This window comes from Prionailurus bengalensis, chromosome C2 (assembly GCF_016509475.1).
Source record: "Prionailurus bengalensis isolate Pbe53 chromosome C2, Fcat_Pben_1.1_paternal_pri, whole genome shotgun sequence".
NCBI classification, from domain to species: Eukaryota; Metazoa; Chordata; class Mammalia; order Carnivora; family Felidae; genus Prionailurus; species Prionailurus bengalensis.
In genome coordinates, this window is record NC_057350.1 from 148,606,538 (window position 1) to 148,624,236 (window position 17,699).

At 43.2% G+C, this 17,699-nt stretch overlaps 1 protein-coding gene across 1 annotated transcript in view; it reads right to left on the minus strand.

Moving 5' to 3' along the window:
- Positions 1-17,699, minus strand: part of OSBPL10 (oxysterol binding protein like 10) — a 314,732-nt gene that overhangs the window by 136,544 nt on the left and 160,489 nt on the right. The window lies entirely within an intron of this gene.

Here is a 17,699-nt window from a genome sequence, read left to right on the forward strand (position 1 = left end):
CAGCCAATTCCTCAGCAAAATAGAGGATTGTAGTTTTAAGCCGTCAAGTTTGGGGCATCAATATACTGATGGCCCAAATATTCAGGGCTATTTACGATGCTCAATCTCTAATATAAAAGTAGAATCAAAAGATGTTACACGTGAAGAATGAACTAGAGGAGCACCTGGTTGGCTCAGTCGGTTAAACGTCTGACTTTGGCTCAGGTCATGACCTCACAGATCGTGAGTTCGAGCCCCACGCTGGGCCCTGCACTGACGATGCCCAGTCTACCTGGGATTGTCTGTCCTCTCCCTCTCTCTCTCAAAATAAATAAACTTAAAAAAAATTTAAAAAGAATAAAGTAGAGAAAATGTAGAGGTTCAAATTCCAGTCATAAAAGGAGTAAGTCATAGGAAGATAGTAACCGTATTCACCATGTGGGGCCCTAACACTATATTACATACTCGAAAGCAGGTGAGAGAGTGAACCTTGAAAATTCTCACATACAGGGGCACCTGGGTGGCACAGTCAGTTAAGCATCTGACTTCAGCCAGGTCACGATCTCGCGGTCCGTGAGTTCGAGCCCCGCGTCAGGCTCTGGGCTGATGGCTCGGAGCCTAGAGCCTGTTTCCGATTCTGTGTCTCCCTCTCTCTCTGCTCCTCCCCCGTTCATGCTCTGTCTCTCTCTGTCCCAAAAAAAGAAAAAAAAAAAAAAAAGAAAATTCTCACATACAAATACCAAATCATTACATTGTACACCTGAAGTTAACGTGATGTCGACTGTACCTCAACAACAAAAGTTTTACCGGTAAATTTTTTTTTTAAATTTTTTTAACGTTTATTCATTTTTGAGAGACAGGGAGACAGAGTGCAAGTGGGGGAGAGGCAGAGAGAGAGGGAGACAGAGAATCCAAAGCAGGCTCTAGGCTCTGAGCTGTCAGCACAGAGTCCAACGCGGGGCTTGAACTCACGAACCGCGAGATCATGACCCGAGACGAAGTCAGATGCCCAACCGACTGAGCCACCCAGGCGCCCCTTACCGGTAAATTTTTAAAAATAAAAATAAAAGGCTTGGAAAGGCCCAAATGATAGCATGTGCAAAGTCGTAAGACGCGTATGTGTATGTGTGTGTTTGAAGTAAGGTCTATGTGGGGCTTGAACTCACAATCCTGGGATCAAGAGTCTCCTGCTCTACCTGCTGAGCCTGCCAGACACCCCCAAGATGTGTGGTTTTGATAAGGCTAGAATCACACACCCTGAAAGCTGAACGGAATTTAGGGCGCTCCTCGCCTAGTCAGTCTTCAAGCCTCCTCCTGGATCCAGGGCAAAGCTTTCTCTCAGCTCTCCTGAAGTAGCTTCAGCCAAATCATTGTGCCAGGTAGTGTCTGTTAACTCTCTCCCACCAAATCCCTGCCTCCCTACTTCTTACAGGTCAGGAAATAATGCTTCCTATTTGTTGGTATAACGTTCACAAAGGGCTTCCACCTATATTCACATTTAACCGTGCCCATTAATCAGAGGAAGAAAACAGGCTTTCTTAGATTACCGCCTCTGCCCAGGAGCAAGGTCTTTTTACTACCATGGAGCTGCCTGCTGTTAATAGGAGAGCAAACCCTGAAAGCAAGGGAAAAGATACTAAGAGGCATTTAGTCGTCTGAGGGATTCTGAAGGCACTCCCTTTCCTCTCCTAAAACCCCAAATTCCACCAGTTCTAGCCATTCAGGTTCCTGAATAGCCTGTGACCTCTATAAGACGGTTTCTATCCATGCAAGAGTTATTTGCTCAGATTAAAATGTGTCACATGGAAATTGTTGAAGAAGTGGCAATTCCAGCAGATGGGTTAATATTTTGCTGTACTAATTCATGGGACAGGTTTTAAGAAATTTCGAAGTTCAAGGCACCATTATAGGTACTATGAGGGATAAAAACGCAGAATCCTAAATAATCCCTTCCCCAAAGATTTTACAGTGCAGTAGGAGATCCTCTAGTGGGGACAATGGGAGATTTTGGAAACAGGGTAGCTAAGGGAAGTGAAGAATAGTGATATAAATAACCCTTTCTAGAAGCTGGATTTGATAGCCACTTGATTTGGTTGCATTAGGAACAGCGATGGGAAAGGTGAATATGAAGCAAGTTCTCAGAGGACAGATGAACTGTTTAGTGGGATGTCCTATAGCTAAGATGTTCAATGGATAACATATGGATACTCCATACAGATGACATATGAATTTCTCAAAACAGATAAGATGGCCTTAGGGCTGTGTTTAACAGGAAAAGAACATAAGATTTTGTTAAAGAAACTAAAAAAGATAAAAAAAAAATAAATGGAAAGATATTCTGCGTTCATGGATCGGAGAAAAAAGCATTGTTGAAATGTCCCTACCACCCAAACCATCTACAAATTCGGTGCAATCCCCATCAAAATTCCAATGGCATTTTTCACAGAAATAGAACAAACAGTTCAAAAATTTGTATGGCATCACAAAAGACCAAAGCAATCTTGAGAAACAATAACAAAGCTGGAGGCACCGTGCTCCCTGATTTCCAAGTATATTACAAAGCTATAGTAATCCCAACCGTATGGTACTGGCATAAAAACAGACATAGATCAGTGGAAGAGAACACCACACACAAAAATAAACCCACAACTATATGATCAGTAAGTTCAGATCAAAGGCACCAAGAATATACATTGGGGAAAGGACAGTCTCTTTAATAAATGGTGCTGGGAAAACTGGGCAGCACAGACAAAAGAATAAAGGAATAAAACCTGGCCACTGTATTATACTACACACAAAAATTAACTCAAAACGGATTGGACTTGAACCTAAGACCTGGTGCCATAGAACTCCTAGAAGGAAAACAGCTGCTACTAAGCTCCTTGACATCAGTCTTGGCAATAATTTTTGAATTGGACACCAAAACAAAAATCAACTACTGGGGACTACATCAAACTAAAAAGCTTCGACACAGCAAAGGAAACCATCGACAAAATGAAAAGGTAACCTAATGAATGGGAGAAAGCAACTGCAAATCATGTATCCAAAATATATAAAGAGGTTAATATCCAAAATATATCAAGAACTCGGTAGTAAAAAAAAAAAATCCAATTAAAAAATGGGCAGAAAACACGAATAGACATCTTTCCAAAGAAGACATCCAGATGGCCAACAGACACATGACAAGACGCTCAACATCACTCATCATCAGGAAAATGCAAATCAAAACCACAATGAGGTATCACCTCACACTGCTATAATGGCTATCATCAAACAGAGCAGTGTGTTGGTGAGGACGTGGAGAAAAGGGAACCCTTTTGCACTATTGGTGGGAAGGTAAACCGGTACAGCCACTATGGAAAACAGTACGGAAGTTTCTCAAAAAATTAAAAATAGCACGACCATAGCATCCAGGAGTTCCACTTCTGAACATTTAATCAAAGAAAACAAAAATAGTAACTCAAAAAACACATGCACCCTAACGTTCACTGCAACATTATTTACAATAGCCAAGAAACAAAAATAACCTAAGCGTCCGTTGGTAAGTGAACGGAAAAGTATCGTAAACTTAGACAGTGGAATATTATCCGGTGATAAAAAATGAAATCTTGGCATTCGTGACATCACAGATGGCCCTTGATGGCATTATGCTCAGTGAAATACATCAGAGAGAGAAAGACAAATACTGTATGATCTCACTCATATGTGGAATCTTTAACAAAACAAAACAAAGAAAGAAGTTCATAAAGAGAACAGACTGATGGTTGCCAGACGTAGGGGGAAATGGGTAAAGGGGTCAAAAGGTATCAATTTCCAGTTATAAAATAAATGAAGTCATGGGATATACCGTACGGCACAGTTTCTATAATTAATACGATATTGAAGGGGCACCTGGCTGGCTCAGTCAGAAGAACGTGCGACTCCTGATCTCAAGGGGCCATGGGTTTGAGTACCAGATTAGGTGTAGAGATTACTTGGATACGTGAGTAAACTTTAAAAAATGATAAAAATAGGAGTACCTGGGTGGCTCAGTTGGCTAAGTCTCTGACTTCGGCTCAGGTCATGATCTCACAGTCCCTGAGTCTGAGCCCCACATCGTGCTCTTTGCTGACAGTTCAGAGCCTGGATCCGCTTCGGATTCTGTGTCTCCCTCTCTCTCTGCCCCTCCCATGCTCGTGCTCTCTCTCTCTCCTTCTCTCTCTCTCTCAAAAAACATTAAAAAAAATTTTTTTAAATAATAATATTGTATCACATATTTGGAAGAGTAGATCTTAAAAGTCCTCATCACAAGAAAAAAAAACATCCCATAAAAATGTATGGTGACAGATGTTAACTAGACTTATCGTGATCATTTCACAATATAAACAAATATCAAATGATGTTGTACACCTGAAACTACTATAATGTCAATTATACCTCAAGTAAAAAAAAAAAAGAGCAATTCAAAAAACAGCAGAGACCCAGTCCCCTCAACAACTGGTAGAATTAGTGGATTAATGAGTTTTGAAGGAGATTATACACAAAAAGTTAAATTGTGAGTTTGCAAAATAGGTAAATTCGGTATTCTGCCCAAATACTCGGAAGCCAGGCTATATTAAGAGTAGACCTTGAACCATGACGATGTCAGTGACTGAAGTAAATCTGATTTTAGTAAGATGTTTTCGTTTTGTTAACATGAAACAAACTTTTAAATCAACTTCATTGAGGTATAATCTACAATAAAACAAACCCATTTTCAGTACCTTTCAGTAATTCTGTTAAATGTATACAGCTGTACAATCGCCACAATTAAGATACAGAACATTTCACCACTCCAAAAAGTCCATCTCCGACCTCAAATAAATGAACGAGGGAAAATTCAGATCAAAGCAACAAAAAATGATTGCGGTCTTGGCAAGGAGGGAAAGAGGTAGCTAAGGAAGGCTGGGGAGTTGGGGCGCCTGGCTGACTCAGAAGAGCATGCGACTCTTGATCTCAGGGTCATGAGTTTGAGCCCCACATTGGATGCAGACATATTTAAAAATAAAATCTTTAAAAATGAAAATAAAAAGGAAGGTGGGTAGGTTAGGGTACTCTTGTAATTAACCTGCAAATCTGAGATGCCGAAATATCTAATGAGGGTTGGGGAGGGAATAATAACAGTGCCTTACTTCTGCTGAAAACAGAACAAACTGACAGGACTTTTTTTTCTTTAATATAATTTATTGTCACGTTAGCTAACATACAGTGTATACAGCGTGCTTTCGGCTTGAGGAGTAGATTCCCGTGGTTCATCGCTTACCTACAACACCCAGTGCTCATCCCAGCAAGTGCCCCCTCAACGCCCATCACCCACTTCCCCTTCTCCTCCACTGCTCTTCAACTCTCAGTTTGTTCTCTGTATTTAAGAGTCTCTTCTGGTTTGCCTCCCTCCCTCTCTGTAACTATTTTTCCCCTTCCCTTCCCCCCATGGTCTTCTGTTAAGTTTTTCAAATTCCACACGAGTGAAAACATATGATATCTGTCTTTCTCTGACTTATTTCACTTAGCATAATACTCTCCAGTTCCATCCACGTTGTTGCAAATGGCGAGTTTTCCATTCTTTCTCGTTGCCTAGTAGTCACTATGGAAAACAGTATGGAGGTTCCTCAAAAAATTAAAAATAGAATTACCCTATGACCCAGCAATAGCACTGCTAGGAATTTACCCAAGGGATACAGGAGTACTGATGCACAGGGGCACTTGTACCCCAATGTTTATAGCAGCACTTTCAACAATAGCCGAATTGTGGAAAGAGCCCAAATGTCCAGCAACTGATGAATGGATAAAGAAGATGTGGTTTATATAAACAAGAGGATGGGGTTTTAAATGAGGAAGAACTGAGATCTTATCCTGAAATACTATTATGAGCCACAAGGAAAACAACAACAACAACGTCCTCCACAGAAATCACTAAGAATAAGATCACAAAACACAAGTTCGGAGGGTGGCTTGAGTACCAAAGGAAGAACCTGGCTAACTTCCCTCTCTTGTCTACTCACTCAATGTCCAACATGTGTTATTATCTCAAAGCCATAGAGCACTTCTAGAAAGGCTTCTTGTACTCAACTGCCACATAAGGTAGGAACAGGCAGAAGCCCTTCTGTGTCACAGAACTACTGTGACATAAAATAATCTGCTGCTTATTAGCTTCCTTCGGAGTGCCAAACTTCAAAAGTGTGTGAACCTTGCATTTTCTGTGAGCCTGAGACACGCAGGGATACACAGAGGTTCCCTCACTACACACAGTCTTGCTCAGCAATATTCTAATTGTAGGTGGGAAAGTTCGTAAGGTATAAATTGTCTACCCAGATGCTGAATGCAGGTGTGACCCTTTCAGGGTTCCTGGTGGCTTTGGAGCCCAGAGGGTACAGGTCTATAAGAAGGAACAGCCAGCCCACACTGGCCTTACCTTCTGGCCAATTCCTTTTGCCATTAATTATCGTAGCATTGAATCATTTTCATATCAGCTCCACCAACCACCTAGATTATCAAGTCCCTGGGCAATACCCAGGACTGCATCCCATCCCCCACATCAGAGACCCAGCACTGGGCCCACAGTGAGTGCAGTAACCGAGCATGATATGACTGGCGATAGTCAAGCTCTATTAGCTTTCCAGACACAGGCTCGGGGGGAAGGGGGGGGGTGGTTCAGGGGATAGACACATACAGTAAAACCACAAGGCGGTGACAGTCTCGGGTGCTTGTGATGATTAATTTTGTGCACCCACTTGGCTTAGCCACGGTGCATAGCTATTTGGACAAACATGATTCCGGATCTTTTTGTGAGAGGGTCTTTGGTGGACTTTGAGCAAAGGAAGATTGCCCTCCATGACGTGGGTGGGCCTCACCCAACCAGCTGATGACCTGAGCAGAACAAAAGACTAATGTCCCCCGAGCAAGAAGAAGTTCTGCTAGTAGACGGGCTACGGGCTTAAACTCAACACCGGCTCTTCCCTTGGTCTCCAGTCTGCCAGCCCATCCTCTAGATGTGGGGCTTGCCAGCTTCTATAATCACAGGAACTAGTTCCTCAAACTGCTCTCTTTCACGCTGTCTACACAGAGCTGACCCGTGAACAACACAGGGGTCTGGGATGCTGAGGCCCTGCTGAAAATCCATGTATAACTTTTGACTCCCCAAAACTTAACTATGAATAGACTACTGCTGACCAGAAACCTTATTGATAACAGTCGATTTATACGCATTTTGTACATGTGTATTATAGATCATATCCTTACAACGGAGTAAACTAGAGGAAAAATGTTATTCAAAGCATAAAAATACATTTACAGTACTATACTGTATTTACGGTAAAAATTTACACAGAAGTGGGCCCGTGCAGTTCAAACCCCAAGTTGTTCAAAGGTCCACTATATGTGTGTGTAAACACACACACACACACACACACACACACACACACACACACACAAAATCCCCCCATCCCACCCCAGAGGTTCTATTTCTCTGGAGAATCCTAATATACCACAGCAACTCTCAAGGTCACCTCTGGGAGGTCACCGGTTTGTGACCTAGCTGCTTATATACTCACTTGACAACAGTTTCCTCATGGCTTCTCCAAATCAGCATCCAGATGCTTCCCGTTCACGCTCCAAAAGGGTGACTAATCTCGCCCTCAAGTTCCCACGTAAGCCCCCCTCAAATTCTAATGGCGAACTGGAAGATGAGGCTGGAGGTTGGTCTGGTCAGCTTTGGTCAGGACGGTGGAGTCCCGCGGCACCAAAGTCAAGAAGCTGGTCAACTTTAACCGCTCCAACCACCACCCCTCTTTTTTTAATTGGTAAGACTCCAGCACCCAGTGATCCAAACACTCATTTAACCGTGTCCGTGAGGTCATTCTGTGGGTGTGATTAAAGCCTGTAATCAGTTGACTTGCAGAAAGATAGATTACCTACATAAATCCGGGTGGGTCTGATTCAGTTGAAAGATCGGAGGAGCAGAGCTGAGGCTCCTCTGAGGCCACGAATAATTTTACGTGTAGATCCTTCTCCAGACAGTGCCTGGCGGTTCCTGCCTGCTTTCCGGCTCTTGGACCTGCCTGGACAGGCCCCGTACTTGCACACGAGCCAATTCCTTGCGAGAAATCTCTCGTATGTATCTCCTGCTAGTTCTGTTTCTCTGCCTGCTACACCTCTCTTTGTCTTAACCTCCTGCATGCCTCAGTTTCCCATCTGTCAAATAGGGACAACAACAGTATCTACTTCACAGGGACGACTCAAGGACAACTCAAGTAAAACTGAGCATAGTACCCGGCACATAGAAAGGTTCTCATAAGTACAAAATATTATTGTCCTTGCAACGGTCACTACTGTTAGTGAATCCGTGCCTTTTTAGAAGGAGTTTATATATTAGTGGGGAGATTAAGAAAAATAATTATAACAAAGGTATTTGTTAAAAATGTAGGTGGATGGGGCGCATGGGTGGCTCAGTCAGTTAAGCACCCAACTTTGGCTTGGGTCATGATCACGGTTCGTGAGTTCAAGCCCCATGTCAGGCTGCGTGCTGTCAGATTCTCCGCTGCTTCGGGTTCTCTCTCTCTTGCCCCCTTTCTCTTTGCCCCTCATCTGCTCACGCTCTCTCAAACATAAACATTTTTTTAAAAAATGTAGGCAGATAAAGTGCACCGCAAACTAAGAAAAGAAATACCTAGGCATGTCTGGGGCATAGTGGAAGGTGGCACCCCAAGTGCATAATACAGTTGGGCCCAAGTTCAACACTGCTTCTGCTTTGGGACCATAAATCTCCTAAGAACATGCTACAGGGCAAGAAACTCCCTCCTTCAGCGAAAGCTTTTAACCAGGTCAACGGAGGATTGTTTCCCAGTGGCTAGGATCGTGCTAGGTGTTGCGCTAAGGGCTGAGGAATAAGGAGGTAAAAAAAAAAAAAACAAACAAAAATCCTCCATATGGAGGGACAAGAAGCATCAAATAATAAAGAAGCAAATGCCTAATTCCCAAATGTAACGAGACAGTAAAAGGAAAGGGCCTGACAAGGGAAGCAAATGAGAGAAAAGAGCGATTTGCATTGCAACCAGCTAGGCTAGAACCTCTTTCAACAAGTGAAGCACAACCCTGGTGAGGAAGGGGAAAGTGTGAACGCTCCCAGCTTCCTGGGCGACCAGGCACCTATTTCTCCTGTGGTTAAGTTTGCCCTCGGCCTCCCCTACCGTCCACGTTCCAACAAGCCATGCCCTGAGCGGGCTGAGACCCCAGACCATCCTTCTCCCGGGGCAGCAGCTTGGGAGACCGCTTGAAGGTCGCCTGGGGACACGATCTCATTCTCTTGTTGGTGGTGGTGTTCACCTGAAGCACTATTGCTGCCGAAATCCAACGACCCAAAACAGACGATCTCCAAGGTGCTCCGTGGACCGCGCGAATGTTTGTTTCAAACTGCGTGTATACAGGGGCTGATGAGGGATTGCCATGGTGGTCATAAATACTTCCTATTCCAAATCCGCTTGCTTCATCATCAATAAATGCTCATCTTACCTTCCACGGTAAATCTGCCCTAATAAAGCACTGTTGAAGTAAAGGACCTATGATATTTCTATTCGAATAATGTACTGCTTTTGAACTGTTTTTTTTTTTTAAAGTAGGCTCCACAGCCAGCATGGAGCCCCATGTGGGGTCCAAACTCATGACCTCGAGATCAAGACCTGTGAGCTGAGATCAAGAGTCGGACACTTAACCGACTGAGGTGCCCCAACACGCTACTGCTTTTAAAAGATTCAGAAACAACTGCTATCAACTAATCCCACATTACAATTTTTGAAAACCGAGGTCTGGAGTGGACCCATTCTGAAAGATGGCAAATTGCTACTAAAAATGCATACACGGGTTACCTGCCATCATTTATCCCTCCAAAATGCACAGCAGAACTAATTTAGGACTTTTTTTTTTCAAATAATCATTCTGTTCACACAAAGGAAAAATGCACTTTATCCCCTAAATGCGGTTTCCCTGGTGATGGGATGGCTCGCGTTCAATGCTGCCAGCACTGACGGCTACCTTAAAATTGATCAGCTAATAAAACTCGTTAGGGTGACATTTGACAGTTACCACCTCCATAGCAAAGGCTGTACATGAATCAAGGTTTCTAACCAGGCATTCATGACATCCATGTGCACGAGGATCAAACAAAAACCATCCTGAAGGGAGAGAATACTGAGCTGGGATCATTTATAAAGACGACTCTTTCAGGAAAGGACCTTCCCTTGTATGCGTATTAAACATGCAACTACACGAAGCAACATACATTCACACAGCAGGAACCACATAAACACACATCTGCATAGATTATACTCTGAAAGGTTTATTTAAAACTGTATTAAATGGCACGGCCTTGATTCAGTTTACCTACCCAAGGTAAACCAGTGCAACAAACAGCCCTCTCTTCAAAAGGATACGTCCCTGGAAGCAAGCTAACAATAGCTTAAGATAAGGATAATTCCTACTTGTCAATAAATTACCATTGAAAGCTTAATTAAAACTAAATTTATGCCTCACACATACCCATTACAATTCAACAGCATGACCTTGACCTTTTCCTTCATCAGGCTACAGAATCCAGATATTGTCTCCCCATTGAATTAACTGTATTTTTTTTTTTTTTTTTTAGTCTCCAACGTCACAACTAAAAATGTTATTTGGTCAAAGACACAAGAACCTGGGCTCTACCAAGTTTATTCTGCTTCTCAAATATCTTTTATGTCCAAGCCCATTAGCATATTTGGATTTACAGAAAAAAATTTTAAGTTTATTTATTTTGAGAAAGAAAGCAGAGGAGGGGCAGAGAGAAGGGGGCGCGGAGAGAGAGAGAGAGAGAGAGAGAGAGAGAGAGAGAGAATTCCAAGCAGGCTCCGCACTGTCAGTGCAGAGCACAGAGCGTGACACGAGCCTTGGACTCATGCACCGTGAGATCGTGGCCTGAGCCAAAACCAAGAGTCAGATGCTTAACTGACTGAGCGACCCAGGCGCCCCAGAGAAATTTTTAGTAGGTACTCCTTCTGGAGAAATTTCTTATCTCTTATCCAAGGAACAAAACAGTTACAATAAAACCCACGTCCCACACATACACACAAATCTGTGCACATACACAAACATATACATGTGCTCTCATGCTTATAGAAACACAGATCGTTTCTTCAAAAGTCACTTTTGGGAAACAGTAATGAAGAATTAGATAAAGAGGAAACACCTGGAGTCCCTACCTTATATTCTTCTACTCAGTTCATGTGTTCACGCAGATGTGTACAGACACATATGCACCAGTATGAACATGTGTTACGGTGGTGTTTTTTCAGGAAGCACCTAGCAAAGAAGGACTTCATAAAAATCACAGTGTACTTGTACCAACTGAACTTGAGCCCACTGAAACAAACATAAGCCAAGTTAAAGCCGGTTATAATGTCACCAAAAGTATAAAAGTTAATACGAGTCAATGCCATCGTTTCACTCATTATATGCTTGAACAGTTGAGGGCTCAAATTGGTCTTTAAAAATATTTTAGATCCTATTTATACCACCTTTCCAGTGGCACATCCAGGTAGGCTCGCACTATCATCGCTTTCCGTGTGGTCACCCAGACATCTAGGAATACCCCCACCCCCCAGAGCTCTCGGAGTCAGAGGAAACCAAACGAATACCCGACTCAACCCTTGACCGGTCATCACCCACTGCCCAGGGTTGCCTACGCAACCCTTGAATGCCTCCACATTGTTTCTAAAGCACTCCAACTGCTAGAAAATGGGTCTTCAAATCAAGTTGTCCAACCAACACGCTCAGGAGTTGCGCCGGGGGCTAGAAGACGCAAGGATGGTGTTTGTTCTTGTTTTTGTTTTTAATGCTTTCCGCATAAAACTCCAGCCTGGCACACAGTAGGTGCTCAGTGCCTGTAGAATGGGTGGACAAGTGATGGGGGTGAGCAAGCTCACAATCGAGGGCAGTGCTATCTAAGAAATATAACGCAAGCCACAAGTGGGAGGCATGTAGGCACACTCAAAAAGGTAAAATGAATTTTAATATATTTAACCTAACAGAAAATATTTTCATTTCTACTTGCAATGAGTATTAAAACATTAATGAACTGTCTTACCTTTTTCGGTACTACTTTGAAATCTAGCGTGCATTTTACTTTTACATTACATCTCAGTTCAGACTAGCACCTTTCAAGAGCTCACGAGCCCCACGTAACGGCGGCTCCCCAGAGAAGAACGAAAGGGATAGAGTAGTTCCATCACGGCAGAAAGTTCTACATGGGCAACATAACCTCCCAACAGAGGGAGGCAGCAAGTACACGGTGGGGATGAGCAGGCATGCTGAGGGCAGGACACAGAGATGGACAGACTACGGAAGGCCTTGTGTGCCATGCAGAAGAGTACAACCTTTATCCTATGGACAGCAGGGAGTAAGAAGGTGACAGGATTAAAAAATCAGTGGTAGGGCACCTGGGTGGCTTAGTCGGTTAAGCATCCGACTTCAGCCAGGTCACGATCTCGCGGTCCGGGAGTTCGAGCCCCGCGTCGGGCTCTGGGCTGATGGCTCGGAGCCTGGAGCCTGTTTCCGATTCTGTGTCTCCTTCTCTCTCTGCCCCTCCCCCGTTCATGCTCTGTCTCTCTCTGTCCCAAAAATAAATAAACGTTAAAAAAAAAAAATTAAAAAAAAAAAATTCTTTAGAAGAAAAGGTCAGTGGTGATCAGTGGTTTAAAAACACACAAATTCATAGGCTAGAATCAATCCACGATGAATACTCTTCCACTTCAAGATAAAATATTAAAAACAAGGAAAACGCAGTAGGTTTTTCATAAAACTAAAGTTACTCAGTGTAATGAACGATTCTTTATTCAGAGACCATAGGCCTTGGAGGTGGTGGTAGGGGAGGGTAGTGAGGGGATGGGGGAATTAAAATGTGCTTTTATGAGATGGTAGTAACTACAGACCGTCACTACGCTTTAAAAATGTCCTTCCTGGGGCACCTGGGCGTTCAGTTGGTGGAGCTTCTGGCTCAGGTCATGATCCCCATGTCACGGGATCGGGCCCCCATCAGGGTCCGTGCTGAGCTTGGAGCCTACTTAAGATTCTCTTTCTCTGTCTCTCTCAGCCACTCTCCCCAACTCCCCTCTCTCTAGAACAAAAATAACAAATAAATAACAAGTAAATAAATAAATATGAAATAATTAAATTAAAATACCCTACTGGCCAAATTTTAATAGTTGCAACATTATGCTGCTTCCAAAATTCTATTTCTAAATTTCAGTTTGTAAGTAAAATCCAAAATTCCAGAACCACTGGTTTGAAGCAATTTCTGGACTTTATTAAGAGGGACAGAGGGTCCAGTGTGCTCATATGCTCTCATCTCCTGATTTTCTTATTTCATACACATATCCATGCAGTACTAATGCTTACACATGCCTTTCATCTTAAGCTGCTATATAGTAATTCAGTATATTACGCGAATCATTGTTTGGTCATTTCCGTGATGTTCTGTGTTGGATATATCGCTTTACTAGTATGAACAGCTTTACCCAAATTAACTTTCTTCCTCCAACCCCGATTCCACAGATTCGTTCCTCAGAATACAGTTCTCAACGGGGAATTTATGGGTCAGGGGTAATGAACAGCTTTGTTTTGTGTTGAGTCCTTCTTATAGAATACCAGGCTGTAGCAAAAAGACAATACACAGCATTATCAGTATTTCTTAATAGCCTAACCTATAATGGGCTATAATTATTTTGGTACTTTGATAGACAAATGGCTCTTATTTTTCATTGCTGTTGTTTCAAATTCCTTATATTCATCCCTCGTAACTAATGAAGACTTTGGGTACTGTCCTTTAAGATCTCAATTCTTTTTATTTTCGATGATAACCATTTAATCTTCAAAACTGTCCCATTATCTGCATCCATGCTATGGAATCCCATTTAATATTTATTCTATTGCCTGTGGCCGGGCTATTTTTTTTTTTTCCCCCTTCCGATATTCAGGCACATCTGTCTCGTGTATGATGATTTTCTTCATTGCTTCGGTGGTCATCAGTTTATCTTCCCTATACAGCTGGGCTAAAAATGCTATTCCATTTTCCTCTAGTTATTTTATAGATAAATACAGTGGAATCCAAAACCAAGGACTTTACAGTCTGAAATTAACATACTTTTAAAACTGCAGAACTTTTGGGGCGCCTGGGTGGCTCAGTCGGTTGAGCGTCCGTCCGACTTTGGCTCAGGTCATGATCTCACAGTTGGTCTGTGGGTTCAAGCCCCGCATCGGGCCCTGTGCCGACAGCTCGGAGCCTGGATCCTGCTTCGGATTCTGTGTCTCCCCGTCTCTCTGCCCCTCCCCCACTCATGCTCTGTCTCTCTCTCTCTCTCTCTCTCTCTCTGTCAAAAATAAACATTAAAAAAAATTTTTAAAAAAAACTTCAGAACTTTCTGGTAGGAGTGAAATATTCTCTGATAGTTCCACATCATAAAATGACAGATGTCCCCAAATAGGTACTGTTCTCCAATCAGGAGTGAAGCGGAACAGGACATCTGAGAATCAGAACTTTTAACTCTTCCCTCAGAGGCATCCAGCACCCTACAATTCTCTCAACTGCCGACGTTTATACCTAGGTCTCAACAAGCTCACTGAAAATTTGACTTCAGCACAAAAGATCGTTGATAGACAAAAGCAATGGCCCAAAGAAACGACTGCCCAGGAGTACAAACACCGAGTCACTATAGCTATGGAGGTATTCTACGTCTGTTTTGTATAATGAAATTTCATGGGCAATTTTAGTAATTGCCCCTTATAGGTGGAAAAGATAGAGGAGAAAACAACAGGATAAAGAAAAGAGAGGGGCACCTGGGTGGCTCAGTCCATCAAAAGTCCTACTCTTGATTTCAACCCAGGTCATGATCTCATGATTCAGGAGATCAAGCCCTGCGTCCGGCTCTGCACTGACAGTGTGGAGCCAGCTAGAGATTCTCCCTCCCTCTCTCCCTCCCTCCCTCCCTCCCCACTCACTATCCCCCTCTCACCCTCCCCGGCTCTCAAAATAAACTTCTTTTTTTCTTTTTTTTTCTTAAAGAGAAGTATTTTTTTAATCTTTATTTTTGAGGGGGGGGGGGGCATGAGCATGAGCGGGGGAGGGGCAGAGAGCGAGACAAAGACACAGAATCCAAAGCAGGCTCCAGGTGCCCCACAATAAACAAACTTAAAAAAATATATAAAAGAGGGGCACCTGGGCGGCTCAGTTGGTGAAGCACCTGACTTCGGCTCAGGTCATGATCTCTCGGTTCAGGGGTTTCAGCCCTGAATCGGGCGCTGTGCTGACAGCAGGGAGCCTGCTTAGATCCTCTGTCTCCCTCTCTCTCTGCCCCTCCCCAACTCCTGCACTGTCTCCTCAAAAATAAACGTTTAAAAAATAATTTAAAAAATTAAAATAGAAAAGAAAGAATGTTATGTAATTGTTTACAAAGCTTAGATCATCCTATACAACTTCTACTTCTCTATGTATGTAACTTATACAGAAAAAATAACCCAGAAGTCAATTTCTTGAAAGTTTAAATAATGGTTATCTTTATTAAAGGATGTAGGATTATGGGTAATTTTGATTTTCTTCAGACTTCTTGTTCAATATGTACTTGCATTACTTAAGAACATACTCTTCTTCTTGTAAACATGAGATTTTTTAAATGCAGGTAGGGGGCGCCTGGGTGGCTCAGTTGGTTAAGCACCTGACTTCGGCTCAGGTCATGATCTCGAGGTTCTCAAGTTCAAGCCCCGTATCAGGCTCCACGTTGACAGCTCAGAGCCTGGAGCCTGCTTCGGATTCTGTGTCTCCCTCTCTCTCTGCCCCTCCACTGCTCGCACTCTGTCCCTCTCTCAAACATAAACATTAAAAAAAATCCATAAAAATAAAAATGGAGGCAGAAAAGACTTTGACACTGTACCAAATCATGCGCTACTCAAAATTAAGCTAAGGTACCTCACCTTTTATTTAGGCCACAGCTCATGCCATACAAGCACTCCTGCTTCTCTTCATACATTCCAGGCTTCCCAGCATCACTGGTAATTCTATCAGAGACTCATTATAATAGAATTCCCAAAATACCATGAACTTTCAATCTGCCTTTTCTGTTTTAGGTTGTAGTCTCTTACAGACTTGCAAAAAATAACCACAGTGAGGTTTACATAAAAGTGACTGTGATGGCGTTGTGGTCAAGTTGTTTTTTAAGTCCTTGTTTGTTAGATAAATATTGAAGCACTTACTGGCAATGATAAATTGATATAATAGTTGTGATTTCCTTAAAATACCCCAGCAAGAAAAAAAGTGGTAGAGGAGAAAGAGATAAAAGAAAACAACAGAAAGTTGGAAATACTGACTGGGGGACGGGTACCATTATTCTCTTCCACTTCTGTGTACAGTGTTTCTGTAATATAGTTTCTTTAAGATGCTTTGAAAAATGAAAAATATATACAAGTGTGCAACAGTTCCTCATATCATCCAGTGTATCAAAGTCAAGCTCATAGCCATTTTTTTTTTAAACATCAGGGTGACTATTTCAAAGACAGCATTTGACCCTGTACCTTTTTCTTTATTAGGCAATACAGAGAACATACATGCATAAATCTACCAAGAGAAAAAAAAAGTCTTTGATCTGCATCAAAAGATTTGATTCAGAAGATTTCTGGGGCGCCTGGGTGGCTCAGTCAGTTAAGCGTCCAACTTTGGCTCGGGGCATGATCTCACAATTCATGGGTTTGAGCCCCGTGTCGGGCTCTGTGCTGACAGCTCAGAGCCTGGAGCCTGCTAAGGATTCTGCGTCTCCCTCTCTCTCTGCCCCTCCCCTGCTTACACACTCTCTCTCTCAAAAATAAACAAATACCAAAAAAAATTAAAAAAAAAAAAAAAAAGATTTCAGATTTTCTGCCTTGGGTCAACGTCCGACCAAGACGGCCAGCTGACACAGCCCTACTCAGCTCATGACGTTTAGGAAATAAACTGAGAGGTGTGCTGACTTGGGCAACAGACCCTGTGCTAGGAGACCCATTCTGCCGCTCGCCTGGGGCCAGGGCTCCACTGCTACCCTAAGAGGGTGGGCTGGTCCGCACACAGGCCGGCTGCAGGGCAGAAGCCTCAGCACCCAACCCAAGCTGGGCGACCCAGACCAACATCAGTTAGTTCACACGGTCCACTCTTGGTACCCGTTGCAAAGTATGGTACAAACATTAAGGAACCGGGATCCCCAGACTGAGGACTTCCAGTGTGTCAAAAGTAAAAACGAAGCACGGCCCCACATGGGTTCATAAGGCACCGACGGCTGAAGGGCTTTCAAGGGCATGCCTCTGACCTCCCTTCAGAGGAGAGGAAGGCCTGTGTTATTTCCACTCCCCAGATGCAGAAACCCGGGTTCAGAGCTTTGGAAGACTTGCTTCCAAACAGTCTTTTGACTCCAAGGACAGTGCTCCTTCACAACCCAGCACTCTACTAGGAGTGGTCTGTGATGGGAAGACCAACGTGGGCACCTCGCGAGTGAGGCCAGGCAGAAAAAGGTCTCACTTGGGGCACCCTGGGGGGCTCGGTCGGTTAAGCGTCTGACTTGGGCTCAGGTCACGATCTCACGGTCCGTGAGTTCAAGCCCCGCGTCGGGCTCTGTGCTGACAGCTCGGAGCCCGGAGGCTGCTTCGGATTCTGTGTCTCC